Genomic DNA, 17,554 nt, shown 5'->3' with positions numbered 1-17,554 from the left:
TTTTTCTTCCTCCAATTTGGGAGTCCATGAAGTATTTTTCCTTTTGAAATACTTTGTTTTGAAGGGCAATTTGGTCATTTGTTCACGGATATCTTAAATATAAAATGTTGGTTGACCACAATTATTGACAAAGTGTATTCTCCACGCACGGATTTTTCTTCAGTGTCATTTTTGTTCTTCAGTGTCGAATGGAAAACACAAGACATCAACGGTCATTTGGGTATAGTAATACAAGGATACCTCGTTTTAAACAGCTAATAGAGGTGAGACAGTGCCAAAGATGTGGGAATGAGATGTATATTTTGACGTCTTGGACTGATACGAATCTGGGAAAGAGGTTTTCGTGATGTCTTGATGCATCGGTAAATACAAAGTTGTAGTTGAATTCATGCAGTTTAAAAATGCCGTTAATATGTATTTTTTTTTTGTTCTTTTAGGGTAGGAATGGTTGTGATTTTTTTGAGTGGGTAGATCCTCCAATGTGTGCAAGGGTAACAATTATAATCCAAGGACTATTGAAGAGGATCAACCGAGACGAAGAAGAAATTCAGAGGCTAAACTTGATGTTGGTGAAAAGAGGAGTTGGGTACAAGCTTTGCAGGTGTTTTTTTTATGGCTTTCATCATTGTATTTGTATTCAATGTTTTGATAAGTTGTTATATAGGACAAAATGTAATTCTAGTGAAGAACATGAATGAATTAATGTAAAATGGTATGTTCGCATCTTTCTTTGAGAAATTATAGATGCGATGCATAAAAGACAAATGTTTGAGGTTTTGATGGACTCAAAATTTGAAGATCACATGCATTTAATGCATATAGTCAGCCGGAAAGAGAGGAAGTAAGGAGTAACAATTTAGTACGATTAAGGAAGAAAAAAATAAAATTTAAATAGAAAAAAAAAGTCATTTAAATTAATAAGTAATAACAAAATAGGCTAAAGTGTCATCTTGCACCCTGAACCATTTCTGATTATTCATGCCGCACCCTGAACTTTTATAACGTATATTTAGATCCACAAACCATTTTATTTTTTTCACCTAGAATTTTTTATAGGTTTTCAGGTAATTCTGATGACATGGCACGGTAATAAGCTGATGTGGCATTATTAAAAAAAACTAAACTAAACTAAACGGTTTCCCTATTTTCTCCCCTCCCCCTCTCCCAAGTTGAAGCTCTGTTTTTGATGCATTATCAGTTTTTCACCTCCGAAAATCCTAACCCTAATTTCCCAATACCTAACTACCTGAGTTAGAGCCGGAGCAATTCGAAAGGGTGTCCGACACAGACTCATTGAAGGAGATGGAAGCAATTCCCGAAATATTTGAGGCCATATTGAAGAGGAAGTTGAGTGGGAAAAGTGAAGAGGCAAATGAGGAGCTGATGAAAGATATTCGAAGCCATCCTCAACTTGATCGGGATTTTAGTGACAAAGAGTTTGACGTAAGTGATGAAGATTATTCTGATGACAGTGGCAAAGAGGGTGAATCAGATTGACTGAAATTCTGAAGAATGAAGTTGTGCATTGATATAGAATGAATTATCTATGTATTCATTGAAAGAGGTAACTGCTTGTTGAAAAATTGGCAATTAAATGTTCTGGTAATTTTCTTGAATTCTGCTAGATCATAACATGGAAACCCAAACTGTCACCTTTGATGTTATATGACCATCCTTTATAAATCTGGATGGCCATAGTTTCTGATATTCTGGGAATAGTCACCATATCTGGTATACCCAATAAATGGATTCTCCCCAACAAGGTCTATCCTTAATTAGTTTCAAAATGTTTCACTTTTACCATGAGAAGTAATTAAAGATTGTGTCTTTTGGGTGTTGTGGTTAAAAAATAAAAAATAAAAAAATCGAAGCTCTGTCTTCTGCTAACATTTTCATGAGATTGTGAAGTAGAAGGAGATGCGGGAGGGGGCAGATTATGAGCAGCATGAAGAAGAGATCGAGGGGAAGTGAAGAAGTGAGGATGGGAGCTTAAGATCACATGTAGTACGTGTGACCCGTCGTTGAAGAAGTTGATACTGAGAAGAAGCTTCTGACGATGAGGATGACGGTGATAAGGAAGAATGCTAGAAGAAAAAGAAAAAAGAAAAAAGAAAAAAAAGTCCATGTCAGCATATTATTACCTGGAACCTGTTGGTAACCTGTAAAAAATTCTAGGTGAAAAAAATAAAATGGTTTGTGGATCTAAATATACGTTATGAAAGTTCAGGGTGCGGCATGAATAATCAGAAATGGTTCATGGTGCGGGATGACACTTTAGCCAACAAAATATGTTTTTAACTTATTAAATTTTATGGTCTAAAAAAAACTTATTAAATTTTCTCGACTCTTCGACTTCCGTACACGTCTACTATTTTTAGGTATAGCGACTGTCTAAAATATGTAGGTAGCGGTACATGCCTATATATAATTATAGTTCGCCTCTAGGTTTCAACTTGTTGTACTTGAGTTTTCAAACGTTTGAACGTAAAACACTTCACACAAACATTGCATACATCTGGTAGTGTTTCGAATAAGCATGGGTTCGATCAAGATTCTTGGGCATGATATCTCGGTGAAGAACTAAACAAATGCTATTGACCTAAAATTTGTACAGATGTATGACATTCCGGATTCTGGATCTGTTAAATCCGCAGATGCTTTGGACTGCATTTTTCACGATGAGGATGTAATTTACTTAGGTGATTGTATTTGAATGTTACGATTTTGTATTGCTTAGTGACCTTGTTATGACAAATATTTTGCACAATTGAAAATCAGGGAACTTTTATGCATGTACATATTGCAAAGGAGTTCATCGACAAGTATGTCAACAAATTCAAACAAGGTACTGCATTCACAATTTTCAAGCAACGACAAATTTGTATAAACACAAGTCAACAAATCACAAGTATATGTTGACTTTCTGATCTAGATCAACTGTCAGAGAATTGAAGTTCGCAGCTTTTCCGACTTATACATATCCATTGAGTGGTAAGTTATGTTTGATGTACAAGTGCGATATGAATGAAGTTTTTGTGCTTAATGACAATATGTTTATATCATCGTGACAACGTTTTCTTTTATAGGCAGTGTGTTGGTCCTGATAGGGTAGGGAAAAGTCTAGAGGGGGGGGGGGTGAATATACTTTTCTAACTTTTCAAAAATATTATAACACCTTAATAGAGAGAATCCAAGTGAATAAATTCAACTTGAATTACGCAGCGGATAAATAATACGATAAAGTGCTATAATCAAAGTTATGCAAAAATGAAGAGTTTCACAACATGCAACACGTTAGAAACGTCAGAAATAACTCAAATACTGAGTTTATAAAGTTTGGCTCGCATGCGGACGTGGGAACTATCAAACCCAGATCAAACAATATATGCAATGAATAGTTGGGTTCGTAGCATAACAACAAATATAACGTTCACAGGATGAGGTTGATTATGCAAAAAAAAATCTTGCATGCAAAAAGGTATGATGTCACGTGAACCTAGGATATTCTAGGATAATAAATGTGACAAAGTGTAGTGCAGTGCATGCAATGCTCAGATGGATAAATATGCAAGCAGATATATGAGCAGATAAAGTAAATGACACAGGGATTTATAGTGGTTCGGAGGTGATGTAATCCTCCTACTCCACTTTCTCCTTCCTCCAGGAGAGATTCCACTATTTTCAATCACCCAGATACAATAGTGAATCTGTGCTCTTCTAGCACTCCTCTACTCCGAATGCACTTTCGCTACAGCAACACTTAAACCCGAACGTCTTGCACCCAGCTACGTTCACGAGCGTCTTGCACCCAGCTACACTTAGTCTCCACAAGTGTTCTGCACAAAGCTGCACTCCTCCGAGTAATTCGCACAAAGCAATCAACCAAGTGTTTTGCACCCAGCTACACTTAGTTTCCCCGAGTGTCTTGCACAAAGCTACACTCCTACAATTTCTTTTCAAGAAATAAAGTATTTCTCTCTAAGACTTGATTTCTCTCGTGTATAACTCACTGCTTAACACTTTCAAATCTGATATCACTTGTTGTGTATTCAGTGCTAATACCTCATCCGTATTTTTGTTCCCCTTTTTCGTCCGTTTTTCTTAATCAAGTGATTCTTCTTGTATCAAGTCTTCTTGGGTTTATATAGCTAAATGAGCTATTTGCCCATTGTAATTCTTCAGAGCATTAAATGCTTTCAGATGGTCTTCGTCAACTTTGATGGCTCCGTCCGATGAATTTGAATTTTTGCTTCTGATAATCCTCCAACGTTCTTCTGCAATCACTGATATGATTTTCCTTGTAACTTGTAGCCATCCATCTTTGACTTTGGTAGTGTGAACACTTGACTTTGTTCATAGTCCACAAGTCAGGCTGCTCTGAAAATATATCCGTTCGGTGACTCTTGCTTGAGCATAATTAATGCCTCTGAAAAGTGTACTGACTTTTCTCATAATGATCTTCAGCTCCTTGTAGCTAGTTAATTTGAATTCACCTTCTGGAATAAAAAAATAGACCATCCTATTTTCCTCCTTGGTTATGCCAAACTTAGCCTCAAAAATGATTTTTGTTCTCCCCCCTATTGATTTGGGTTTTACGTAAATCATGCATGGCATACCAGGTTGACCATTAAGTGTAGGTCATCCTCATCCTCCTTTCAAGAATGTACTTTGTTAGCCTCATCCTCAAAATGACTTGTAGCTAAGTCATCCTCATCCTCATAATTAATTCCAAAGGCTAAGTCATCATCATGCTCATTCTTGAACAATTCGGTCATGTCATCCTCATCCCTCTTTTGATTTAATTCAAGTCATCCTCATCACCATGCTTGAATTGAATTTCGGCCAAGTCAACCTCATCTCCAATCTTGATTTAATTTTTCGGCCAAGTCATCCTCATCTCCAATCTTGATTTAATTTTTCGGCCAAGTCATCCTCTCTCATCTTTGAGCTAGTCATCCTCATCTCCAAAATAATTCTCCTTGCATGAATTAGCCTCTAAAATTTTTGTGAGAGAACCCATTCGAGATTGACTTCAATTTTGACTTTTAATTGCAACATCTTCATCACGAATTAATTAATTCTTCCAAAGAATTAATTTTTTCAATTTGAACCGTTGTCACGTTCCGGGATGTCTTCGAGTCTTGATCCATCTTCTATCTTCTTCTCAATTTATAAAGTGGAAGCCAATGACTTACAAGTATAAAGAGTTAATACCTTCAATGGTCCTCTGAGTATTGGCGATTTACCAGGTGTGGTCCCTCGTCTTTAAAACGACCACGAGACATACTTCTAGTTTAAAAAAATGACCTCCCGAGGTCCTACGTTAAGTTTTCTGTCAAAAGGGCGTTAAATCTGAGGGCAAAACTGTCCTTTCACCTATATTTCTTCTTTAAAGCCTTTCTTCACAACACAGAATGTTAGATTAATCTGCTCCTTTCACTTATATTTCTTCTTGTGAATTATTAATGAATTTTTCATTATTTCTGTACTGTGGATTATGATGATGAACTGATCCATCTGCTAANTGCACCCAGCTACGTTCACGAGCGTCTTGCACCCAGCTACACTTAGTCTCCACAAGTGTTCTGCACAAAGCTGCACTCCTCCGAGTAATTCGCACAAAGCAATCAACCAAGTGTTTTGCACCCAGCTACACTTAGTTTCCCCGAGTGTCTTGCACAAAGCTACACTCCTACAATTTCTTTTCAAGAAATAAAGTATTTCTCTCTAAGACTTGATTTCTCTCGTGTATAACTCACTGCTTAACACTTTCAAATCTGATATCACTTGTTGTGTATTCAGTGCTAATACCTCATCCGTATTTTTGTTCCCCTTTTTCGTCCGTTTTTCTTAATCAAGTGATTCTTCTTGTATCAAGTCTTCTTGGGTTTATATAGCTAAATGAGCTATTTGCCCATTGTAATTCTTCAGAGCATTAAATGCTTTCAGATGGTCTTCGTCAACTTTGATGGCTCCGTCCGATGAATTTGAATTTTTGCTTCTGATAATCCTCCAACGTTCTTCTGCAATCACTGATATGATTTTCCTTGTAACTTGTAGCCATCCATCTTTGACTTTGGTAGTGTGAACACTTGACTTTGTTCATAGTCCACAAGTCAGGCTGCTCTGAAAATATATCCGTTCGGTGACTCTTGCTTGAGCATAATTAATGCCTCTGAAAAGTGTACTGACTTTTCTCATAATGATCTTCAGCTCCTTGTAGCTAGTTAATTTGAATTCACCTTCTGGAATAAAAAAATAGACCATCCTATTTTCCTCCTTGGTTATGCCAAACTTAGCCTCAAAAATGATTTTTGTTCTCCCCCCTATTGATTTGGGTTTTACGTAAATCATGCATGGCATACCAGGTTGACCATTAAGTGTAGGTCATCCTCATCCTCCTTTCAAGAATGTACTTTGTTAGCCTCATCCTCAAAATGACTTGTAGCTAAGTCATCCTCATCCTCATAATTAATTCCAAAGGCTAAGTCATCATCATGCTCATTCTTGAACAATTCGGTCATGTCATCCTCATCCCTCTTTTGATTTAATTCAAGTCATCCTCATCACCATGCTTGAATTGAATTTCGGCCAAGTCAACCTCATCTCCAATCTTGATTTAATTTTTCGGCCAAGTCATCCTCATCTCCAATCTTGATTTAATTTTTCGGCCAAGTCATCCTCTCTCATCTTTGAGCTAGTCATCCTCATCTCCAAAATAATTCTCCTTGCATGAATTAGCCTCTAAAATTTTTGTGAGAGAACCCATTCGAGATTGACTTCAATTTTGACTTTTAATTGCAACATCTTCATCACGAATTAATTAATTCTTCCAAAGAATTAATTTTTTCAATTTGAACCGTTGTCACGTTCCGGGATGTCTTCGAGTCTTGATCCATCTTCTATCTTCTTCTCAATTTATAAAGTGGAAGCCAATGACTTACAAGTATAAAGAGTTAATACCTTCAATGGTCCTCTGAGTATTGGCGATTTACCAGGTGTGGTCCCTCGTCTTTAAAACGACCACGAGACATACTTCTAGTTTAAAAAAATGACCTCCCGAGGTCCTACGTTAAGTTTTCTGTCAAAAGGGCGTTAAATCTGAGGGCAAAACTGTCCTTTCACCTATATTTCTTCTTTAAAGCCTTTCTTCACAACACAGAATGTTAGATTAATCTGCTCCTTTCACTTATATTTCTTCTTGTGAATTATTAATGAATTTTTCATTATTTCTGTACTGTGGATTATGATGATTAATGAATTTTTCATTATTTCTGTACTGTGGATTATGATGATGAACTGATCCATCTGCTAATTAAACAATAAATGCTTAATTTCCTTTATTTAACAATCACTAAATTGGTAGGAATAGAACTTTTCCTTTATTTAACAATCACTAAATTGGTAGGAATAGAACTAGGACTGAACACCACACCACGTTGATAACGTGGAGAGAACAGCAACTTACGATGTTCGATCGGCGTCGCAGCGGTCTCACAGGCAGAAGGTTTCCCTGAAGAATGGCGGAGTTGGCGGAGGAGTGGCGTAAATTGAGATGTCTTTCTAAGGAAAGCCACTGAACAACGGCATCGGAGCTGGGAGCGGCTCCGTTTTGCTGCTACATACTCTCGCCATAATATTAACAACCTCGATGACGGCTGTCTCATGCATATCTTCAGCTTCCTTTCTCATATCCCATGTATCTATACATACTAATTCTCCATTCGCATACATGCACACAGTTCGTCCACGAGGATAGATCTTGGCCAGGTCACTTGTCCAGTCTCTCCACACAATTATGTTGTTCCTTATCCTGTCGTCTTTATGAGGCTCACGAGCTTTCATCCATAGCCCGTATTGGGACTCTTCCTCCTTGCCTGAATTGCCGCAGCAACTTTTCTCACTATGCCCCAAAACTCCGCAACTGCAACATAAAGTTGGTATTCTTTCATACCTTAATATAATCCTGCATCTTTCTCTCTTCTAGAGTTCAAGAATCATACATCTCCTTAGAGGTTTTGAGACATCAATGTTTACTCTCACCTTCATGAACCTCTCCCAACCGTTCCCTTTTTTATCAACTTCAACCGCCTCTGGAGATTTGAATCCAGAAGGAGCACCGGTTCATCTCCAGTGATTCTGGCGAACTGGAATAGAGCCATGGAGTTTCCTAACGTACTCTATAATGTCTAAGCCCTTGGCGAACTTCCACGCCGACTTCATCGTTGATTTTAGGGCTGTTATGTCGATCTTCTTATTGTGGGTTAAGACTCTGCTTACAAGGCAATTGTTCACATGTTGGCAATATTCTCCGAGTTCCCAATCACTAGTGCTTCCTCTTCCTCCATTGTTAGTTTCATTTTCTCCCATTTAAGGCCTCGTTTCTCCTTCATCTTACCAGGCCTAGGGGTGCATGTTCATATACAATCTTCACTTGGTGTTCTTGCTTTTTCTAGTTACTTCATTACTTTACTTGTTGGTGTCACCCTCCATTTGAATATTTCCTGTGACCATTGGTATGTTCCCAGCCGGGCAGTATTGGAAAGGTTGGAACGACCAGTGATTCTTGCCATCGGCGAGTCATCTGTGTCTCATCGCCGGCAACGGGGAATGACTGTTCGAATGGGGGAGACTAAGTTTCTCTCTTCTTCTTGTTAAGGTGCTTAGCTCCATCCCTGATGTGGCTTAACAGTGGTAGACACCATAGTTAGTTTCTGCCATTATTTGCGTTGCATGAGACCTCATCGCCGAACTAAATTCCCGGCAGAGTTCTCCTTTCTTTCTCTTTCGGTTTATCACCTCTAGCTAAAATGACAGGTCTGCCCTCATACTTAACGCCTATTTGACCAGCAAATCTAACGGAGGACCACGGGTGGCTATTTTGAAAAAGATGGAGGACGACTTGTGGTCGTTTTAAAGACGAGGGACCACACCTGGTAAATCGCTAATACTCGGAGGACCATTGAAGGTATTAATTAAAAATTTATACTATTGTAATTTTTGCTTAACCGATTCGGCTCGTACTCGACGTAATCCTATACTAGACTCAAAATAAAATTGGGGATCTAATATTACACTTTTGGTTCATCAAAACAATTACAATATATTCCTAACAATTTCCCCCTTTTTGATGATATCAAAACCTATACCCGAACANCTAATTAAACAATAAATGCTTAATTTCCTTTATTTAACAATCACTAAATTGGTAGGAATAGAACTAGGACTGAACACCACACCACGTTGATAACGTGGAGAGAACAGCAACTTACGATGTTCGATCGGCGTCGCAGCGGTCTCACAGGCAGAAGGTTTCCCTGAAGAATGGCGGAGTTGGCGGAGGAGTGGCGTAAATTGAGATGTCTTTCTAAGGAAAGCCACTGAACAACGGCATCGGAGCTGGGAGCGGCTCCGTTTTGCTGCTACATACTCTCGCCATAATATTAACAACCTCGATGACGGCTGTCTCATGCATATCTTCAGCTTCCTTTCTCATATCCCATGTATCTATACATACTAATTCTCCATTCGCATACATGCACACAGTTCGTCCACGAGGATAGATCTTGGCCAGGTCACTTGTCCAGTCTCTCCACACAATTATGTTGTTCCTTATCCTGTCGTCTTTATGAGGCTCACGAGCTTTCATCCATAGCCCGTATTGGGACTCTTCCTCCTTGCCTGAATTGCCGCAGCAACTTTTCTCACTATGCCCCAAAACTCCGCAACTGCAACATAAAGTTGGTATTCTTTCATACCTTAATATAATCCTGCATCTTTCTCTCTTCTAGAGTTCAAGAATCATACATCTCCTTAGAGGTTTTGAGACATCAATGTTTACTCTCACCTTCATGAACCTCTCCCAACCGTTCCCTTTTTTATCAACTTCAACCGCCTCTGGAGATTTGAATCCAGAAGGAGCACCGGTTCATCTCCAGTGATTCTGGCGAACTGGAATAGAGCCATGGAGTTTCCTAACGTACTCTATAATGTCTAAGCCCTTGGCGAACTTCCACGCCGACTTCATCGTTGATTTTAGGGCTGTTATGTCGATCTTCTTATTGTGGGTTAAGACTCTGCTTACAAGGCAATTGTTCACATGTTGGCAATATTCTCCGAGTTCCCAATCACTAGTGCTTCCTCTTCCTCCATTGTTAGTTTCATTTTCTCCCATTTAAGGCCTCGTTTCTCCTTCATCTTACCAGGCCTAGGGGTGCATGTTCATATACAATCTTCACTTGGTGTTCTTGCTTTTTCTAGTTACTTCATTACTTTACTTGTTGGTGTCACCCTCCATTTGAATATTTCCTGTGACCATTGGTATGTTCCCAGCCGGGCAGTATTGGAAAGGTTGGAACGACCAGTGATTCTTGCCATCGGCGAGTCATCTGTGTCTCATCGCCGGCAACGGGGAATGACTGTTCGAATGGGGGAGACTAAGTTTCTCTCTTCTTCTTGTTAAGGTGCTTAGCTCCATCCTAAGTTTCTCTCTTCTTCTTGTTAAGGTGCTTAGCTCCATCCCTGATGTGGCTTAACAGTGGTAGACACCATAGTTAGTTTCTGCCATTATTTGCGTTGCATGAGACCTCATCGCCGAACTAAATTCCCGGCAGAGTTCTCCTTTCTTTCTCTTTCGGTTTATCACCTCTAGCTAAAATGACAGGTCTGCCCTCATACTTAACGCCTATTTGACCAGCAAATCTAACGGAGGACCACGGGTGGCTATTTTGAAAAAGATGGAGGACGACTTGTGGTCGTTTTAAAGACGAGGGACCACACCTGGTAAATCGCTAATACTCGGAGGACCATTGAAGGTATTAATTAAAAATTTATACTATTGTAATTTTTGCTTAACCGATTCGGCTCGTACTCGACGTAATCCTATACTAGACTCAAAATAAAATTGGGGATCTAATATTACACTTTTGGTTCATCAAAACAATTACAATATATTCCTAACAATTTCCCCCTTTTTGATGATATCAAAACCTATACCCGAACATTTTGGCTATAGTCCAATCAAAAATTGATTTTTCATTTTTCTAATTTTATTTTGACTAGCCAATTGACGAGTTTACAATTTGACTGACCTACTTGCTTTATATTTTAGACACGTACGAAAAGTTGCAAAGTTTGAGGTTTAATTTCAATTTTAACTTTTGTCAATAATTCTTTTACCCTCAATTTTGCATGTTACAAAATTAAAACTTGTGTCCAAAAATTAATAAAGCAATAAAACAACTATAAAATACTATAAACATAAACAATTAGAAATCGTACCATATCATATCAAAATAAGTCTTGTAGAGTTATAACGGTACGTACATAACATACTAGAACTAAAAATCAGTAAATACTATGCATATCATTTATTCTAGCTCTAAGCTTCTCAAAGTTACCTTTGCAGTCATCATGTAAAAATTTTTCCTTGACTCTTCCTTCCAAGTAATGCTTGATGACTTCCTTTGGATCACTAGCGAGAAATACTCCTCTAGTGTACCATTGAGCACACTCCTTTAGAGTCCTTCCTTCGGTGAGTATCGTCTCTTTGGGTAGGTGAAGCTTGAACATTTTGATCACCATATCTTCGTCAACGCACACGGGTGTACCTGAAAAATCAATAATAAATCAAAATGTAGGCGGTACCCATTCTTCTTCCTCTTGTGTTTACCCCTACGAAGATGATCCACCAAAATGAGAGGGTAACCTTTCTTCCCCCTTTTTGGTAGCATCCAAGATCTTCCTGAATATCACCGTGTCCCCTTTTTGTTGTGCTCTCACCTCTTTGATCAGGATTGAGTCATCTTTGTGCCTTGCGTCTATTTCCTCCAATTTCTTCTCTAATCCTTGGACGGTGTTGACTAGCGTGTGTAGGCACTCTTGTAACCCATCAATACTTGCTTCATGTGACAAGTTGCTCCTTGATGTCACATTTTTCAATTCCTCCACTTGGGCCATAACATGTCTTAATTTGCCGTTCACCACGGTCATTCTTCTCAATTGTTTCCTTTTGAGCTGTCACCACTTCACTAACAGCTTTCCTTTCTTTCTCCAACATGAGCATCATCTTGGCAATGAAACCATTTAATTCCTCCTTGATTACTGGATTTAATCTGTTCATGCCTCGTTCCATGCCTGCAATCTGTTCAAATAATTTCAAGAAATTCGTGTACAAATTATTGTCAGAATTGCTTACTGCTTCTTTGAATTCCTTGAGAGCTGCAATGATCATTTCATTCGAATTATTTCCAGATAAATTCAAAATCATCCTTGCTTGCTGCATTCGGTCTTGTAAATTTATTGGCACAGGTTTAGGTGTAGAAGTACTAGCCTGTCCAACATCAACAGCATCATCATCTTCACTATTGCTTGAATTAATTTCTACTCCTTCTTCTTGTTCTTGTTCGGCCTCAACACCAAAAATCTAATTAATTTCTCCTTGTGTATCCACACGTGGGTTGGCCTCAATGTTGTCATTTGTGGCATCCAAGTTAACCACAAAAATGTCACTTACATCATTTCCACCTTGAGATTCATCACGGTCACCATCACTTTCAACTTCACGTGTACCACTTTCCACTTGTGACACAAATTCATTGCCTTGGTTAGCCTCATCTACACCAATATTTGTGTCCAAGTTAGCCTCATCTACAAAAGTGTTGCCATCATAATTTTCAACATCAATTTTCCGTTGGTTGACCTCAACTTCAATTTCTTGAACATTTTCCACTCCAACAACATCACCTTCGGCCTCAACATTAATATCAACAAAATTAGTTCCAATTTGATTTTCATCCATGTCCATTCGGCCTTCTTGACTCATTTCTTGATTTTCTTGAACATTCACTTCACGTGTGACATGATTGTAGACACAGAAAATTTGAGCTCGAAAATGGACCGATTAAATTATTATTGGGCCCAATGTTGAGATTGATTATTGGACCAATTTAATTAATTGGGTCATGATAATTAAATTAATTTAATTAGCCCAATTAAATTTGATGTTGGGTTATTGAATTAATTGATTAATGGTCCAAGCCTGATTCGTATTTGAATTTAATAATAATTATAATTATAATTTAAATATAATTTTATTATATTTGAATTTAATAATTATAATTAATTTGAATTTGAATTAGATGATAGAGTTTTGAACCTGGACTTGATTATGGAAATGTTCATTCCCTTAATTAATTAATTAATTATTTAATTAATTAATTAGGGAGTTTGTTGAGGGAAATTGGTTGCACACTCCATTATAAATAGAGCCCCTCATTTCACATTTAAAGGACACCTTGAAGATTGAAGACTTGAGAGCTTTTGAAGGCATTGAAGGCATTCTGAAGCAGTTAAAGACTTGAAGTATTTTGACGGTTCTTATTGAAGATCACGCCCTTGAAGTCCCGGAAGGCCACGCCACTTAAATCCCGGAAAGCTACGCCGTTTGAGTCCTGGAAGTTACGTCAGTTGAATCCCGGAGGCTACGCTGTTTGAATCCCGGAGGCTACGCCACTTGAAACCCGGAGGCACTTCAGTAGAACACATCAGTGAAGAATCAGAGGACTATACAGAGATTTTGTACCTGCAACTTGAATTACACACACTGTAACCCGATTTTGTGAATATATATACAATTTCGAATTTTTTGTGTTTACAGATTTTGGCACGCCCAGTGGGACAACTCTGTCTCTCATCTCTTCACTTCCAAGCTATACAAAGAATCTAAATGGCATCAAGAAAGACTTACGCTCAAGCTACCGGCTCTAAGGCATCTTCTGTGGCCGGCTCCGACAGGCGCGAGGTGCAAGGTGCATTGACTCGGAGTCGAGTGCGGGACCTAGGGGTGGAGTTGACCGAGACCCGAAACATTGCTCGCAACGTCGTCCGAAGGCTTGGAGGCGTCTCCGTTGGCTCAAAGAAAGCTACATATGATAGAGGTTCATCCTCAACAATAGAGACCGTTGGTAGCAAGAATCCTATTCCCTCAAATGAAGCTACTCGAAGCGAAAGTCCTTCCCCTACTCCCTCAAATACAACTACCAGTAGCAAGGGCCCTGTGAGTCCTACTCCATCAGGCGAGCCCCTTAGCAGCGGAAGCTCATCTCCCATATCTCATCCATCGCCGATGTGGAAACCAGCCTCGGAGTGGACCCACGTCTACACAGTCATGCCCGCTATGGCAACAAACGCAGCTTCGGTGGAGGAACAACTAGCAAACATCACCAAAGCTCTGGAGGGAATAAGCGGGCTTCTTCACAGTCAAGAAAGGAGGCTTAATGATCTGAGTGAAAAGGTTGAAAGCGGAAGGAATGGCGAAACAAGTCGAGCTTCCGAGAAACGACCTCAAACTCAAGAAGAGGCTATTGACGTCGAGTCGCCACGTCATCAAAGCAGACACATGGAAGAGACTACCTCTCGTCCGCATCCCGCTGAAAGGAGTGTTCAAGTTTCCGGGGGCATGATACACGTCGACCAGCTGAATGACTATATCATGGGAGCAATCAAAGGGAGACTCGAGGGAGGACAACCTTCATACACTTACTCCAAGCCTTACACCCAAAGGGTTGAAGAAATGAAGATGCCGCTGGGCTACCAACCTCCCAAGTTTCAACAGTTCGATGGAAAAGGCAACCCGAGACAGCACATCGCCCACTTTGTGGAAACTTGCAACGATGCTGGAACATATGGAGATTTCCTCGTCAAGCAGTTCGTTCGCTCTTTGAAGGGCACCGCCTTTGACTGGTACACTGACTTGGAGCATGGCTGCATCGACAGCTGGAGTGACATGGAGCGTGAGTTCTTAACTCGTTTCTATAGCACAAGAAGAACTGTTAGCTTCTTGGAGCTCACCACCGCTCGCCAATGGAAGGATGAACGCGCAGGCGCTTACATTGAGAGGTGGAGGGAATTGTGCCTCAACTGCAAGGAAAAGATATCACAAAGTTCAGCAATTGAGATGTGTATCCAAGGCATGCACTTCGAGCTATCATACATCCTGCAAGGTATCAAGCCCAGGACATTTGAGGAATTATCCAGCCGTGCTCACGACATGGAGTTGAGCATTGAGAACAACGGAGGGCTTAATATGTCGAGTATGCCTAGCTCCTCTAAAGCACCTGCAAGGCAAGAAGTCAAGAAAGGGGGCAAACCCTTCCCAAAGCAAGAAAAGAAAGAAGTTATGAACGTGAAAACATCACCAGTGCGGGTTTTCACCAAAGTGACTGAGGAGCCTAGGCCTAGGTCATTCTTTGGGCCATCAAGGGGAACTAGAATCATTGAAGAGATGCAACAGAAACAGTATCCGTTCTTGGACTCTGACGTTTCGCCCATGTTTGATGAGTTATTAAAACTCAAGTTGATTGAATTGCCCGAGATGAAGCGCCCCGAAGAAGCTGCCAGGGTGGATGACCCCAAATATTGTAAGTATCATCGCCTCCTCGGACACCCGATCGAAAAATGCTTTGTTTTTAAAGATAAAGTAATGGCGCTGGCTCGCGATGGAAAGATTGAACTTACTGATGCGACTGCAAGCTCTAACCAAATCTCATGTGGGATGTTCGCACCATTACTCGAGGAGGATGGTGAGAATGATGGGGGCAAGCAATGCAAACGCCCGCTTCCCTTCATTGTGAAATATACTAGGGGGCAACACTCAAAGCCGCCGCAGGCTGATTCGGTCTACGAGAGGGATTGGGTACTCGTTACCCGTAGAAAGCAAAGGAATGATGCTGAGCCTGTTAGGCCATTGAAGAGAATGACGAAGCGATGGATTAAGAAAAAGCCAGCAAGAGACCCCGTTTCTGACGTGAAAAGGAAAGGGTATCCCAACAAGCCGCGAACACCAGCTACCCTGGCTCAATACATGCCAAAGGTGTTTCATCAACATGGGACAACTATTCTTGGGGCTGGCTTGAATACTAAGGAAAAGCATGTTGAAGTTGGAGAATGTTCATTCCCTGTGGTCGAAGGAAGCGACGAGATCCAAGTCCACAAGGCCACATCTTTCACCACCGAGATAACATTCAAAGATGAAGATCTATTACTGGGTGGAACACCTCACAATCGCCCTCTATTTGTTGAGGGTTATGCTCGCGAACAAAAGATTAAAAGAATCTTGATTGATCAAGGATCGTCCGTGAATATTCTTTCACTCCGAGCTGTGAAAGAACTTGGTATTGCAACTGATGAGCTCTCGCAAAGCCGCTTGATGATTCAAGGATTTAATCAAGGCGGGCAAAGAGCCCTGGGTATTATTAGACTCGATCTCAGGATCGGATCTTTGAGTTCAAGTACTCTGTGTTATGTAATAGATGCAAGGACATCCTACAATCTGTTGTTGGGTCGACCTTGGATACATGAGAATGGAGTAGTTCCTTCATCATGGCACCAATGTTTAATGTTTGAGAAAGGCGGTGTGATAGAGAAGGTCGTCGCCGATGAAATCCCATTCACTGAGGCAGAGTCATACTTTGCAGATGCGAAATTTTACTTAAAGAAACAAGTCGTTGAAGACGACGTTGATAAAAGCGGTAGTGATACACCTCCCAATCCGAAATGGAAGGGTAAGCAAGTCGTAGACCAAAGTCAGTGTGACAAGGAACTTGTTTTCCCATTAACAAGAATTGAACCATTAAAAGCCACTCCGGTCAACTCGTTGGAAGATCAAGTGCGGGTGGGAACAAGTCAGACATTGCCCGAGAAACGCACAGATGGTTTTGACCCCAATGCCTATAAACTCCTGTTTAAAGCGGGCTTCGACCCCAAGGAACCGCAGAAATTGGGTAGGCTCATTCCAGAAGCCGGTGGTAGAGGCAAGTCAAACCAGCAGGACCCACATGCACGCAAAGGATTAGGCTATGTCCCTCCCAAACCTGTGCGAATTTTTATAAACAGAGCTACAAGCAATTGTATATCCACAGATGAAGGTGAGTGTGATCCACAATTCACTCCTACCAATGGCAAAAGGAAGTCAGTCTTCAAGAGAATGGGGAAGATAGAGTCTCAGCGCTCAGTCTTTGATAGATTGGGGTCAAACCCTCAAGCCCCCAAAAGAAAGTCAATCCATGATCGACTTGGAGTTGTCCAAGATGTGAAAAACAACGCAAGTCATCCTGTTGAAGCGGAACCTTCTAAAAGGCTTCGAAGCACGATTCCTTCTCGTATGAGACGAGAAACAGATATTCATGTTTCATGCGGAGAAATGCTTAAAGTCCAACCTAGGACCATTATACACACTCGTGTACAGAAAGGGGAGAATGAGGAAAGCATTGGCTCAAGTGATGATGTAGCACCACCTCAAGGCGAGGAGGCGTCGTCTTTCCACATCACTCTATGTGATGAGATCCCGATTGAGGGAGAGGACGCAGAAGAGGCACCCCACGAGCTAGAGGAAGGGGTACGAGCTGCAATAGACGAGTTAAAGGAGGTTGATCTAGGAACTCCTGAGAACCCTCGGCCTATCTTCATTAGTACACTTCTTTCTGATGAAGATGAAGAAATATATGTCGAATTACTAAAAGAGTACATTGATGTCTTCGCATGGACGTACAAGGAA

The sequence above is a fragment of the Ipomoea triloba genome, chromosome 2 (genome assembly GCF_003576645.1).
Source record: "Ipomoea triloba cultivar NCNSP0323 chromosome 2, ASM357664v1".
NCBI lineage: Eukaryota > Viridiplantae > Streptophyta > Magnoliopsida > Solanales > Convolvulaceae > Ipomoea > Ipomoea triloba.
This window is presented reverse-complemented; position numbering follows the sequence as displayed.